The sequence below is a fragment of the Balaenoptera musculus genome, chromosome 18 (genome assembly GCF_009873245.2).
Source record: "Balaenoptera musculus isolate JJ_BM4_2016_0621 chromosome 18, mBalMus1.pri.v3, whole genome shotgun sequence".
Classification (NCBI taxonomy): Eukaryota; Metazoa; Chordata; class Mammalia; order Artiodactyla; family Balaenopteridae; genus Balaenoptera; species Balaenoptera musculus.
The window spans coordinates 65,917,209-65,933,052 of record NC_045802.1 but is presented as its reverse complement, the minus strand read 5'-3'; the positions used below and the strand labels follow the sequence as shown (position 1 = coordinate 65,933,052).

The 15,844-nt window shown below is 35.9% G+C and overlaps 1 protein-coding gene across 1 annotated transcript in view; it reads right to left on the bottom strand.

Annotated features, from left to right (window-relative positions):
- HS6ST3 (heparan sulfate 6-O-sulfotransferase 3) overlaps positions 1 to 15,844 on the bottom strand; it is a 646,857-nt gene that overhangs the window by 335,283 nt on the left and 295,730 nt on the right. The window lies entirely within an intron of this gene.

Sequence of the window (15,844 nt, the reverse complement as noted above, 5' to 3'; positions counted from 1 at the left end):
AAGTTGATGTGTTTATCTTCACTGTTTGACTCCTCTCGCTCTCTCCACTGGCTGTGAGGTAGGGCAAGAAAGAAGCATGTACATGAGGATGTAAGCTCAACGTGGCAGGGATCTTTGTTCATTTTGCTCTGAACGCCCAGCTCCTAACGCAGGTATCTTGTACATAGTGGTCACTCAATAAATGAATAATATTATTGGCCCACCAACAACTGTTAAGAAGGAGCAGAAGCAAACTGCAAAATAAAACTACAAAACAGGGGCGTCCCTGGTGGCGCAGTGGTTGAGAATCCGCCTGCCAATGCAGGAGACACGGGTTCGAGCCCTGGTCTGGGAAGATCCCACGTGCCGCAGAGCAACTAGGCCCGTGAGCCACAACTACTGAGCCTGCACGTCTGGAGCCTGTGCTCCGCAACAAGAGAGGCCGTGATAGTGAGAGGCCCGCGCACCGCGATGAAGAGTGGCCCCCGCTCGCCCCCGCTCGCTGCAACTAGAGAAAGCCCTCGCACAGAAACGAAGATCCAACACAGCCAAAATAAATAAATAAATAAATAAATAAATAAAAAGAAACTACAAAACATATTCACAGATCTGATAATAATTCTATTAATTCCTGTCTCTTGCTAAGAATTTATGAACGTGAGCTGGCAGAAGAAAAGTAGCCCCATGCCTCTGCTAATAAGCAAGTAGGCCAGCCCTCTAAGGACGGTGGAAATCAGTAAATGAGCTATCCAAAAACACACTTGGCGAGTTTACTCTTCTAAAAGAGGATTCTTCTTTGTGACGATCTAATACCTTTATGTTCTCCAATCAAGTTATTGAGTTCAGTTGCTCAATAAATTTGGCCTGCATAACCAGCAATGAAAATACTTTAAGCACTTCAGAGATGATTAATAATGGTAAATGCCATTAATGAAAAAAAAAATCCATGTTGTTTTTGTTGTTTTTTTAAATCATAACCCTCTGCTTATTGACTGCAAAATTTGCACCATTCCAGCTATTAATCTTAGTATTATGCTAAATACGGTATCCCCCAATCCAACTCTGAAAATGATTAAAAAATTTAAGACAGAAAAATATTTTTTTCGATTGACTGCAAATGTATTTTAATGCATGCATCCCAAGATATTGGCAACACCAACTGGATGAAAAGAGGCAGTTTGGCCAGGTGCCATTTTGCCAGTAACTAAAAAAGCCAAGGACTGCTTTGCAAATCTCCTAAATAAAAAAGCAATCTAGTTTCTGGCAAGGAGATCAGCAATGGCCATTTCATATAAATGAATCTGTCGTGATTTCATTTGCGCACAAGCTCGATCATCCAAAATAGCGGAAACAACAGGCTGTGGTGTGGCTTTTCTTTATCTGTTTTTGATAGACGGCATCTCCCTCTCCTGCCCCAAATGATGACTGCCATCAATGAAAAACTGTCCTGTGAAACTGCATGAAAATTATTCTCAATTTTAATAGTCAACTGACTTATTAGCAAAGAGAAACTGTCCCTTTTATTTTGTTAGTGCTTTACAGATTCCTAATACAAGATCAAGTACAAATGAGATCTTCTCTTTAGACATCTTCATCAAAATAAGATAAGTGGAGTATGACAGACTATAAAGCACATTCTTTGCTTATTGGTATGCCCACCTGTTCCAGATCATTTGCAGGGCTGCCAGTTACAGAAGAAGTGGCGTAAATGAAACATGTCTTTTATCAGCAAGATTCTCTTGCAAGATCCGTAGAGAACATCAACCACTATTTTCTAAAGCCAATCAAAGGTCTTCTGTGCCCACATGCGCATCTCGACAGCTATGCAAGCTGGTCTTATTTTCCCCAACTCAGGCTATTCCAGTCACGTGGTACCTAAGCTGCTTCATTAGGCAGACCAGCAAAGACAGTGTTCAGGAAACGGTGTGCCCTTCATTCCAAATAAAAGCAGAGCACTTTATTTTTTCTTTCCTTTAAAAGGCAATGAAAATTGCTGTAGCTTAGCAAGAGGATAATGGAAGTGCATCACTGGGCTATGGGAGGCTTAAGAATTGTATTATACTGTGTCCTTTTCATCAACATGACTTGGGAGCTCCTCACCAATTCCTGAGATTTCCCAGGCAAAGGAATCAGATGACTCTGCCCCCTCCTCATCTGCTCCCACCCCATCTGTACTGAACATCATGTTCCCAGACAACTTTCCTAAGGAGCTGTAATTTTCTGATTAATGTTACACTGTGAGAAGATTCAGAATGGTTGAGCAGGTCACCCATTCCCTAAAGAACCATAATTGCAAGACAGAAATATCCCAGCCTGAGTTTTTTAAGTTATGTATAAAATATTCTATTTTTAAATCTACCTTTTTGAGTAGTTAATTATTTATAACTATGAAGGCTCAGTTAAGAAAAATAAAATTTGCTGAATCCTCAAGTAATGTTTGGGGTTGTGTGTGTATTTTTTTTTAAGTGAGGGGGAGTTTAATTTCTTGCTCAAATATCACAGGGTTCTAAGAAAGGCTCCATCACTTCTTATAAAACACACTATTTTTTTTTTGGAACACCTAAGAGTCAATTCTGTGCAAAATGAAAACAAGCCCATATTTACTCAGCAAGAAGTAGCACTGGGTTGAGAAAGAATACTGAAACATGAATCAAGGGATTTGAGTTGAAATCGAAATCATGAAAGTAGCTAAAATTTGGCTTTTTGTAAATATACCTTTTGGGACCCCATATTTTGCATACACAAATTAAAGGGTCAGACTAAATGATGTTAAGATCCCTTCCAACTCTAAAATTCCACTATTCTAATCAACTAAGGAGAAAAGTGATTTAAAATCATGTCTTAATTTGCTATATTTAACACTTGGTAAGCCACAATGAAATAAATTTTCTCTCTGAAAAAAATGATCTATGTGAAAATTTTATTTTTTTAAATTTATCTCCTTAATACATATTATTAAAATACCTCATTTCTTAAAGGTAGGACTAGGATTAAATAAGGCCATTAGCAGAGAATTAGAAGAACTGTAACAAAATAAGCAAAACTAAGTCTCTTTCTTATTTTTTGACTTTGCCATCCTCTGAAGGAAATTTGGCTATTGTCCAGTTTAATTTATGTAACACTTTGTTGCTGTGTTTAACATAATTGCAAACATGATATGCATTCATAATTGAAACCTAAGCTCTAACAGTCTATTTTTCATCTTATCAAAAGCTAGCTGTTAGAAGAAAGGAATTCCACCATGGATTTTGGTAAATCAAATGCTAGTCAGCAACAGGATCCAAAATATTCAAAGGACAACTATATGGGGCATCAATAGCTGATAAGGTTCTAGTCTGATGATGTTTACAAATCTTAAGAGATGGATTTAGACCCAAAACGCAAATCATAACAATTATTCCATGACATATACTCAGGCTTTCAATATCCACCAAATACGATATCAACTGCACAACTGTAACCTTCATAAGCCAATTCAAGAAGGATTTGAGAAGTGAAACAAAACCAAACATGCAGTGAATACCTGAATGCTGTTGAAATTAAACAGTAAAGATTCCTTCTGAAAATTAAGTTTTGCTGCAATATCCTCTATAAATTCTCAAAATTAAAATTCTGCAAGAATTAATGGATGGTTTGAAAATTCTTCAGTGATATTGAACAAGATAATGCATTGGTTTTTCCATCTCTTTCACCCCCAATTTTCTCTGACCACATTTACTAAGATTATCCTTCATGCCCCATGGTACCAGGTTTTTTGCTGCTCATTCTAAAGATAAAATTGTATGCTTTCACCTATTGAAGTTCATACTGTGCATACCCATTTGCTTTATTTCTAGATGACTTTATTTTCAAAAGTGTTCAAGATACTGTTATTCATAAATTTAAGAAACACTTTGCCTAATCAGTGAATAATATTCATGAAGAGATGAAGCAATATTGAGTCCGAGGCTGGAATTCCAAATTCCAATTAAAAACAATGTCAGCTGATGGTGAGAGTGAAACACAGAGACCATCCCTTCAAAAGGCCCTTCAAGTAAGAGTGGGCTCACGTAACATGCTCATGTGTCCATGTCTCCACAGTGCATTGATGGACATGTTCTCTGGGCCTGAAACAAAGATAGTCCATTTTCACTCTCAGTAAGAGAGAGAGAGAGGGACATGGAAAAAGGTGGGAAGAGGGGATACTGTATTTTTTGTACTTTCTTTCTTCAATTGTTTATTCAGTAAATATTGATTAAACACTATGTCTAAGGCTTATATTTACATATATACATATAATTTACATATGAAAAACATATTCTGAATTGGAAATTTGTAGGATTTAATGGGATTTTCTATAAAAACTCCCTTTCAAATTGAGCTGGAGATGTTTCTACTGAGTGCCTACAAATTACTGCAAGAAAGAGATCCAGTCAAAACCATACTTTTCTCACTCATCATCTCTGTGGCTTTTCACACTCTCTTCTTGTAGAAATTCTCTCTTTTATGACTTCTATAATAGATTCTCTTAATGCTCCTCTTAGCCCTCTGGCCATTATGCCTGACCATTTCTATCTAAGTATCTTCTAAATCCATCTTATTCTCTAAATGTCAATGTTTCTCACAGTGATATCAGCCACCCCCTTTTCCACAAAAACTCTCCCTAGGATGTACTCTCATTCCCGCCCTTGACTTAGAATCTTTATCTCCGATCTAGATTTTTTTCCTGGGCTCTAAAGACATTTTTAGTCCACTGCTGAACCTCTCTTCTTAGTAATTCCTCATGCTTGACCAAGTCCATCACCTTTCTGTTTCCTAATCCGTTTCTCCTTCTACATTTCCTGTCTGTAGAAAGAGCTCCACCACCACCGTGATCCAACCTTGAAACTTCAAGTCATCTTCTTCCTTCCTCTCACTCACCCCTCCCTTATTCATTTACCACCTAGCCCTGTTGTTTCTACCACTTTTTACATTTCAAATCCATCTTCTATCCATCCCCACTGCCACGTCCTTTGTTTTTGTCTTTATTATTTCTCGTTTGAACATCTGCAGTGGCTAATTGGTCGTCCTGCCCCTAATCAGAGTTCCCACCAATCCCTCTTCCAGGTTGGTAGTGAAGCAGCCTTTCTAAAACATAAATCGGAGTGTGTCACTCCTGTTCCATAAAACCTAAATTGGCTCTTGTACTTTGCAAGATGAAATCTTGGCTCAACACAGGAATCAGACCTTGTTCACTTTCTGGACTCATCTCCTACCATTCTCTCCACCCCAACCTCTTGGCTCCAGCCCCACCAAAATTCTTGCAGTCCCCAAATTTGCCCTATTACTTCACCCATCTGAGCCTTTGCAAATATCTTGCCTTTGCTTAGAATGGTTTTCTCCCCATTTCAGCCTATTTACGTCTTTAAATATTTTCCATGTTGGGGGGATTTTTATTCTAATCTTCCCCAAATGAAATCTTTTGCCTTTCATTAAATTTTGAAACTAGCTAAGATCATCAACATGTAGATTATTATTTTAAAAAATAAGTTTTATTTGATTGTTCTGGAATAACTTATCATGCATCTCAGTTTTAGTCTTGAACTCTAGTTGGTTTCACTTGGTTGCTTCTTTTGCCTAAATCTCACCAACGATGGTTTGTGTGTTCTCTGGCAGTGAGGTCGAAGAGCTTCAATCCAGAAATTCAATATCCTCATTCCTAGCTTTGAGCTCCAAGGTTCACATAAAATTTCAAATTGTGCAGCAAAACATTTCTCACTACTAATTTTTTTAAGATTTATTGTTTTATTCTCCTGTCATTTCTTAATTGTAGTGAATTTGGAAAATATGCCCTTTATAATGAAACTATGATTAGCATTTACATGTATTTGCTTTCAGTCTTTTTATCTACATTCCTATTTTAACAAGGTGATATTATTCTCAATGTATGTGCTATTTGTTTAATAGTATGTTATGTGGCACTTCCTGTACCATTAAATATTATACCTAAATGTGGCCAACTAATATTCCATTGGATATAATTGGAATAATTTGATTGACAATAATTATGGCTAACAAACCATAATTTAACACCTTCCTATTACAGACATTTAATTTGTTTTTCAATTTTTCACTCTTAGAGGTAATAATGCAACAAATATCCAAACACTTTATTAGAGTGCTTTTTTCACAATTTCTCCCCAGGACAAAGTTCTGTTTTGTTTTTTTTAATCTTTATTTGGTAGATAATATGAGGCATCTCCTTATGGCTTTAATTTTTATTTCTTTGAGTATCAGTGAGGTTGTACATGTTTTTAAATATATATTGTCAATTTGCATTTCTTTGGAAAACTGCTTGTTCATTTCTTCTGCCTATATTTAATTGAGAAATTATAATTTTCTTATTGATTTATAAAACACTTATATTGTATAGTATCATGAATCTTGACCTACTAATGCATATATTGTGTTTTTCACAGTTTGTCATTTGCTTTTCAACTTTTGATTCTTTTGATTTATAGAAGCTGTAAATATTTACATAGTCAAATCCATCATTATTTTCATTGTTGTTCTTTTTACAGATATTATATACAGAATATCTTTCTACATACGAATGTGACAAAAATATTAACCTTGTGGTGCTTTTATGATATCTTTTTTACTTTTTTCCTCTTTTTCTTTTTGCATTTAACTCTATAACATCAATATACCTGGCATTTACACTTAAATACTGTTTAAGGTAGGAATGGAGCTTTTTTTCCCCACTAAAATTAACCTCATTACTACCTATTGAATAAACTTTTTTTTTTGCACTTGTTTTTAAGACTATATTATCATAGACTATTCTATTTTGTGTAATGAATTCTTTTAGGAGCTTTCTGTTTCTAGACTCATTTTCAGGTCTTACTAATTTTGTGTCCTTGAATAAGTCAGTTCACTTCTTGATGTCTAATTTCATTATCTGTAAAACAGAGCTAGACCTACTTGCAAATCATTTTAAAGATCAGAGATGATTCATATGAAATGCTTATCACAGCACAGAGAAATTTAGAAGCATTCAATAAAGAGAAGTTCCTATTTATTATTATTTTTTAATTGATCTATATCTCATCTTGTGCCAGTGCACAATGACAAACGCATTTTGAAGTTTACCATATGCTCTGACATATCAGCCATGGGAAAACTCTGACATGTTTACTTACCACATAAGCCTAATTATCAACACCCTGCACCCAGCAGTTATACATTTAACAAATATTTGGGCACTTACAATGTGCAAAAAACACTGTATTAGGCACCGTAGGGGATACAAAGATAAACGAGAACTAGGAGTTACTGTTCAGTATTTTTCTAACCTCAGTGTGCTTCTGTTATGCACAATATAAATGCAATATTTATTTATTCAACCAAATATTTATTAGCCCCCGCTATAATAAGACACAGTGCTAGGAGCTGAATACTAAAGCATAGAGTATTCTGTGCAGGATTCCCCATATAAATCTGCACATATCAGATGTGAACAAGCATCTCCAATTTGGGGAATTCATTGAGATAATCTCCCAACAATATTCAACTTGAATACCTTCTCCTTCATGAAGTCTTCCCTGATTTCCCCATTAGAGGTCACTACTGTTCACTCATAATCCTCTTGTTTCTCTTTCATGGAAGCTCATGTATCACATTCCTCTGGTCTCCCAGAGTTTGTTTTTGTTTTTGTTTTTTTTGGCTGCGTTGGGTCTTCGTTGCTGTGCGCAGGCTTTTCTCTAGTTGCTGCGAGCGGGGGCTACTCTTCCTTGCGGTGCGCGGGCTTCTCATTGCGGTGGCTTCTCTTGTTGCGGAGCACCGGCTCTACGTGTGCGGGCTTCAGTAATTGTGGTGCACGGGCTTAACTGCTCCATGGCATGTGGGATCTTCCCAGACCAGGGATGGAACCCATGTCCCCTGCATTGGCAGGAGGATTCTTAACCATTGCGCCACCAGGGACTCTCTCCTCCTCGAGGTCAGATCTACATCTTTTTCACCTTTGCATCCTTAGCAAACACACTGTCCATTAAGTAACGAACACATAAAAATGATGCTCAGTTTCTTTCCTTACTTAGTATACGCTAGTTGAATGAACTTATATTGCATCTCATAGTTAAGTTACATGCGTACTTGTACAATATGCTCCAGGTTAGGGAACATTTTTCATTCATTATTGTGTATCCAATAGGCCATGTTGGTCCTCATATAGTGAAACATAAATATTGCACTTTATTTATACACTATATACTTTGAAATATGAATACCGGGGGGGAGGATAGAACATACTTACCATTATCAGTATTAAAAATGCATAAAATCCCAAATGTTATCAATATTGAAGTTCTGAGTTGTAACTAAATCTTCCCTGAATTCTGAGGCTTGAAAGTTCATTTAGCTCCTAAGATTCTCATTATCTCCAGCACTTACTAGAATCTTTTTTTTTCAAATCATTTTCATTAATCATTCTACTGTTATTGAATTCAATATTACTCTTAAACTTTTCAAATGTTCAGGTATTATCCTCCACACCTAGAAAGTAACGTTAAGTTCCTTACAGACAAAGACAGCTTCTTACTCTGCTGTACATACCCCACGGTGTCTTGATCTTGCTAGGTCATCAAAAATCTTATTTACTGATTTAAGTAATTAGCACTTTACTCACGAATACATTTAACAGATTACCAAAGCGAATATAACCTATCCAGCCAGGTGTTTCAGAATCTATTTTGTTCTCAGAACCCCAAAGGACTTATTTATTCAATAAATAATTTGAGCATGTGCAAGACACTGTGCTAGGTCTGAGATATAAAATATGAACGCTTATTGAGCTCCTAATACGTGCTTGATATGGGGCACTTCACACCCCGTCCTGTTCACGCAACACAACTCTCTCAGGTGAATATTATTATGATTCCCATTCCACCAGTTTAAAAAAACCAAACAAACAAGGTTTTATAAAGCTGCCTAAATATAAACAGGTAGTGAACAGCTGAGCAAAGATACGATCCCAATCTATCCAAGAGCCAAGACTAATGTCTTAACCACTGTGCTACACGCCCTGGAGAAGTATATGAGGATTTATTGCTGAAGAGAAAAATTATGGCTTATCTTTGATCACATGAAATTGATAGAAACTTTATAAACAGCTCTTCCCTTTTAAGCTCAAAATTTCACAAAGAATATTTTGTTTCAATATTAACAAATTATTGCAGTGAGTTTCAATATTAACAAATATATCCATTTTAAAGATATTCTTAGATTTAAAATCAAACACTTTAGAATAACGTCACTTTTTAAATTCACTACATTGTAGAATGTTAATACAAATATCTAGAGGCTGAAGCGGAGAATAATTATTAGGATGCAACTTCCACTGAGAACAAGAAAACTCTACTTCAAGTACAGTTGTGTATGTATCTTGTCTACAGAAAAGGCTTAATAAGTGTCGACCTAATGAGTCAATCTGAGAACACAGGGGACTTCCTATCCATTTTCGTCTCTCCTCCACACATCCCAAGAAAACAGTATGGATGGTCCAAATCAAAAGTCTATTTAGAGTAACCTCTGACAACAAAGGTGCTAAATACCTGAGGTGCACTTCTATCTGACTCAGAGATCTGCACTGTCCCCACCCCCTGATTCAGGAAAACACACTAGGCTTAAATAAGTTGTAGTGCAGCTTTCTTATATTGCATGTTCTTTTACCTGAAAAGAACACATGCCTTTTTAAAACTCGTAAAACATTCCAAAGAAAATTGAGAATAAATATAGAGCCAGTGCCTACCTTCCTGTTAGATTTGTGTAGGTTGAACATCTCCCTGGCTGTGAAGCGCAAATGATAGCTAAAGCATTCTGATCCCAAGGTTCCAAAGCCAGATGGATCCACTCTGCACTTCTGTGTTGCAGTTTATAGCTAATGAACAGCACTGGTATTTTCACCAATATGAAAACAAAGTACTATAATTTCATGAACCTAAGCAAAATGTACAGGAATAAATGATGGTTGTATTCACTAGTATTTGACAATAAAGAAATCAGTATCACTGAGCCTGAGAATTATGATACAAAGTCTTACACTCTTCAAAGTATTAGTTGAATTTTTTTTCATATTAAGGAGTGTCATAATTATCTGGGTATAATACCAGATTAATGGCTGAATAAAAATATAAAACGGATTAGAACAGGCTGAGATTATAATTAAACTGAACTAATCCAAAATAAACACAACAGTTTAATGCCATTAGTATTCCAGCTCTTTAAACATTTGTGGAACCTTGCGTAAAAGGATTACAAATTTCAAGAAAACTAAATTAATCACATAGCTGAAAAGTGAATTGGGAAAATATTTCCCAGTCTTATTGAACAGACTTGAGAATTTTATTTTCTATTGTTTTTAAATATTTTTTATTGACGTATAGTTAATTTACAATGTTGTGTTAGTTTCAAGGTACAGCAAAGTGATTGTTATACATTTATTTTCTATTGTTTTAAGTTTCTCAAGTTGGAAGCTTCCCTTTCTTGCTGGAAAAGTAAATTGGTTCAAAACTCACCTGAGAGTTTATGAAGGTGAATGACTCTTTTTTGAAAAGTAAAGACCACATCAAAGGCACTTGCAAGAAAATGTAAATAATATTCTGAAATTCTACTGTTCTTCCTAACTTGTCCCTTTCTGTACTGCCAGGCCGTTTAATACTAGTAGGTGGAAACAAGCATTCCAAAGATTCCTGTCTTGCTATGCCATAGGTAATCTTTTTGCATTAGAAAAGCAATTTACAGCAGCAAAGGAGGTAGACAAATGTAGCAACACTGTGGATGCACTTAGAATTTCAGAAAAAGGGTTTACTGCAATTCTATCAAGAAAAATCACTATTAATAATAATTATAATTAAAATGTCATGATTATTATACTTATAAATATTATTATAAGTACAATTATAATTATAAATATAATAATTATAGTAAGATATAATACTTATCATTATAGTAAGTACTAGGGATGTAATGTACAACATGATTAAAATAATTAACACTGCTGTATTTTATATACAAAAATTGTTGAGCTCCCATCACAATGAAAAAATATTTTTTTCTTTTATTTTGTATACTTATGAGATGACGTATGTTCACTAAACTTATTGTGGTCATCATTTTATGATGTATGTAGGTCAAATCATTATGCTGTGCACCTTAAACCTATACAGTAGTATATGTCAATTACATCTCAATAAAGCCAGAAGAAAAAAGAAAAGAAAGGTCATTATTAAGAAGTAGCCAAGTCAGGTAGAAAGGTCCTGAATCTGAATGTATTTCATCAACAGATGTTCCTTGTGTATCCAGAAGCAAGGATGGCATCAGACCCAAAAAATACAAAAATGAAGAGCTATGGCTCCTTCTTCCAGGAGCGCCCATCAACCATGGCCAAACATGGTCACATCATTTTTCCACATAAAATAGATAAAATCCACTCAAAATAGAACATTAACATTTGTTAACATTACACACGTTAATCAATTAAAAATTTGCACAGTTGTCTGCATGAACTAAGTTGTCAAATGCTTATACAAATGATGGCATATATGGGCATAAAATATAGAAAGGCCCTGTGGACAAAGAATGTCACCTGCCTTATCAATAAACAAAGGATGTTTGGACCATCAAGTCATCAGCCTCTGCAGACACGCACAAAGGTGCACCCTGAGGGGATTCAGGATGGAGGAAAACAGGATACCGGCCCTAACTGGCCCAGTTAAGGTTCATATCAAAGAAATTATTTCATTAAACCCACACTCTTGCATCTTCCCATACATAGAAAAGCACTAAATTCATCCACTTGAAATGTCTGTTTTTCCTTCAATTAGCAGTAATCTTTTGATGATCCACTACCTGTCTTTTTTTTTTTTTTGCAAAAATTCCTATATATCCTGGCTTCTCCCTTACCTTTTCAGAACAGTCCCTCAAAGCTATCTGAGAGGCTTTCTCCTGGGCTTAAGTCCTCAGTAAGTCCACCAAATAAGACATAATTCTCAACTTTTAGGTTGTGCATTTTTTTCAGCCTCTTGGGGAAAAAAATATATACGTAATTCGGCTACTCAGATGTTCCCTGCCCTGGGGTCTCTGTGGACGTGGTACCACATTTTATGACCTGACCTCCTTGCCCCCAGTCCCCACTGCCCTTCTCTCATTCACTGTGGCTTTACTGTGAGGTACTGGCTGCATTGTCAGTTTTTAAGGTGCTGACCTTTTGCGAGCTTCTTGGCTTGTTGGCCCCATTTGGTACTGAAGAACTCCCCAACTTTTTTTCCAAACTTTTCTTCCTAAATTGCTCTAAAAAATGTCTCCCATGTCTCTCCTGCCACAATTCTCACTTACTCTAATTTTTCTTCCCAATCCTTCATCACACTGACAGATGAGAGACAGCAACAAAAGGTACAGAAATATATCAGCCCACTCTTTAAAATGTTAAGTAATTTCTCTCACTGTCATCAAGTAAAGAGGAATATTGAGCCGGGTCTTTCCAGGACAGGTGTTGCCTCTTGAGAGCATATTAGGCTCTTCTGGAAACTGCCTTAAAATTTTTGGGTCACGGTAGAACACTAAATTGTATCCTGGGGGCATATAAGGCACAGAGCAGCCTCCAAAGGAATTCATCTTCTTCCTAGGGAATAGCTTCTTTTTTTTCCTTAAAAAATTAATGTTATTTAAAATGAAATCATTGGAGGATGACTTCTCCAGTCCTTCATATGGGATTTGGAAACAGAGTTGAGTGTTAAAAGGTATGGACTTTTAAAAATGTTTTATGATTGCAACCTTTCTCACATGAACAACAGATGCTGAAAAAATATCACTGTTCTGCACAGTTTATTTTCAAATAAATCAATTAGAAGACATTACTGAAGACAAATAAAAATATCGAGATATTTCTCATTTATATTCAAAGCTAAGGATTAGAAGAACAACCCAATTACTCATCCAATCTGCCCATTTAAACACCTGTCAACTAAAGGGATTAATATGCCTTATGTTTATGGAATTAGGGGCAGCTCTGTCACATTCTTTGCCTGAGAACCATTAACAAACACATTTTCTAAGTATGTATTAACATTTCTTAGCTGTCACTACTGTAATGACCCTGATACAAGCTAATGAAAGCATTCAAATTTCAGTTACCTTATTGTACATAGAAGGTAATGAGCTCTCCCCACCCCAGCAAAAAAGAGACAGTTGCTCTCCCTACCTAAAAAAAAGGTATGTTTCAAATACCCAATTCATAGAAACTAATTATTCTCATATTCTCACAGGGATTTTTTTTTTCTCCTTAAACAGACAAATTAAAACAAGTGTAGGAAGGGGATGATTAAGTCACAAAAGCGTAAAAACGGAGAGAACTACATACTGTAGAATCTGAGTTACTAGAGATACCATATGTAGCATCTGCAAACGATTATCACTCTCAGATGGTAACAACACCTGCTTTGGCTCTGGTTTTGGTGTGAAACTCTGCAACAAAGGTATTGATACTTTACTGAGTCTATCTGAGGATAAGTAAACCACTCTGGCAGTGATTTTCTGCCATTGACAAATGGATTAAATACGTAATTAATGTGCTGCTGTACATATACAAATAATTTGTTATATAAGTATTCAAATTACATTAAAATAATTAATAATGAAAGCAAACGCATTAAACATTGGCAAAAGAGTTGAATAGACACTTCACAAAGTTAGATGTATGAATGGCCAGCAAGCACATAAAAAGAAGCTCTTCTTCATTTGTCAACAGGGAAACAATGGAAATGAAAACTGTAATGAGATCCTCTTCACACCCATGAGGACGGCTGAAATGACAGATGGAGATCAGTAAACGCATGGAACAACTGGGAATCTCGCACACTGCTGGAGAGAATATGAAAATGGTAAAAACCATCTTAGAAAATGTTAGTTTCTTTAAGAGCTGACATGTGCCTACCCTGCGATCCGGTGATTCCACTCCTAGGTGTTACCCAAGAGAAATGGAAACATATATCCACAAAAAGATGTATACAAGGATATGCACTGCAGCTTCATTAAGAGCCCCCAACTGGAAACAACCCAAATGTTCATCAATAGAAAAGTGGATAAACAAATTATATATTCATATAATGAAATGACACTCAGCACATGTAACAACACAGGTGAAGGTCCAAAATATGACACAGAAAAGCAGCAAGACACAAAAGAGTACATATGCTATAATTCCATTCATCTGAAGTTCTATGACAGACAAAACTAATCTTTGATGATAGAAATCAGAATGATTTTGTTTTTTGGGAGATGTGGTTAACTGTAAAGAGGCACAAGGAATTTTCTGGGGTGATTTAAATTCTATACCTTAATTGGAATGTGAATTGCATGAGTGTATACAGTTGTCAAAAGTCATCAAACTGCACATATAAAATTATCCATTTTATCATATATAAATTATGCCTCAATAAACAAATACAGACCGAAAAATGATCAGTCACATTTACCTTGACCACTTCAAATCACCTAATGATAAAAAACTAAAACTTATATAGCGTGCATATATGCCAGGCTGTTCTAAGCAGTGTATGTACATGATCTCACTTAATGCACCTAACAATCTTAAGAGCTAAATGCTACTTGGTATCCCCATTACATAGATGAGAACCTGAGGGACTAATAGGCAAGTACATCCATCCATATCTTATATAGACAGTTAATAAGCCTAAACATATCTTGCGTCAGCTCTAAAGAGTCCTAAGTAGTTCAGAGTTCGGGTTGATGAGCTCTTTAATTCACGAACTACTGAGTTATTTCACAAGGTTATGTGGTAAATAAAAAATGTCGTTATACAGCATTTCTGATTCATGAATATGTATGCTTATGACAACTATAACACTTAAATAAAGATATAGGAAACTGAGAAAGGATAATATTTTACCAAGATTCACTGAGTACATTCAGGCACTATCAACTTACAGGGGCAGGACAGATGGGCACAGCTCTGGGAAAGTTATCAATTTACTGAGGGACATCCAATGAGGTTTTCTGGGGCCTGATACAGCTGGTATTTTGAAGGGTGACTTGAATGATAAAAAACAAAGAATGCTTATTAAGGCTGTATTGACATCCAACTTGAGGGCTTAGAGGGTCGGACACAGTTTCAAACAACCCCTACAAGTTGGAATTAAAAACAGAATGATGTTCAATAGTAACAAAGGTAGGTCATTTCAGTTAGGAAAAGAAAGAAAAAAAGTGCAAAAGAAAGGGAAAGTCTTCTGTTGAAGATTCGCAGTACTGGAGGATGCAGCCTCTTGTGTACTCTCCCAGTCGCCGCACCATTTTAATTACTTTGATGTCTTCCCTATACGTGCTTAAAATAAACATTTAATAGTCAACATATTTTAAATTAGGGATATTCAGTCTCACATTCAAATAATTTCATTCCAGAAAGGTAAGCTTAAAATAACTTTTTCTAGATTTTAGTTCTTTACACAGTCCATTTCTCCCTTCATTATCTTCAAATTAACACTCTGGATCTAGAAACCAGGGGGTAACGTTATTCTTAGGAAGAGGAATATAAATGCTCTATAATCTTGATGGAGTATATCTCAAGGATATGATAGTGATAGATAGATAGATAAAGGGAGAGAGAGACACACACACACAGACAGATACACAGATATATAGCAACTTGCTTAGATACATATAGATAGATGTGAGGGAAGAAACAAATCATATACAAACCACAACACATTTTTCTGCTGCCAAGGTTGTCAGAGAAACATCCGACTCTCCCAATTCCAAAACCACAAAGCCCCACCCACACCATTGGTGGGATATTTCTTCAGCCCTTCAGCCTCAATGCCTCTTCTCTTGTCAG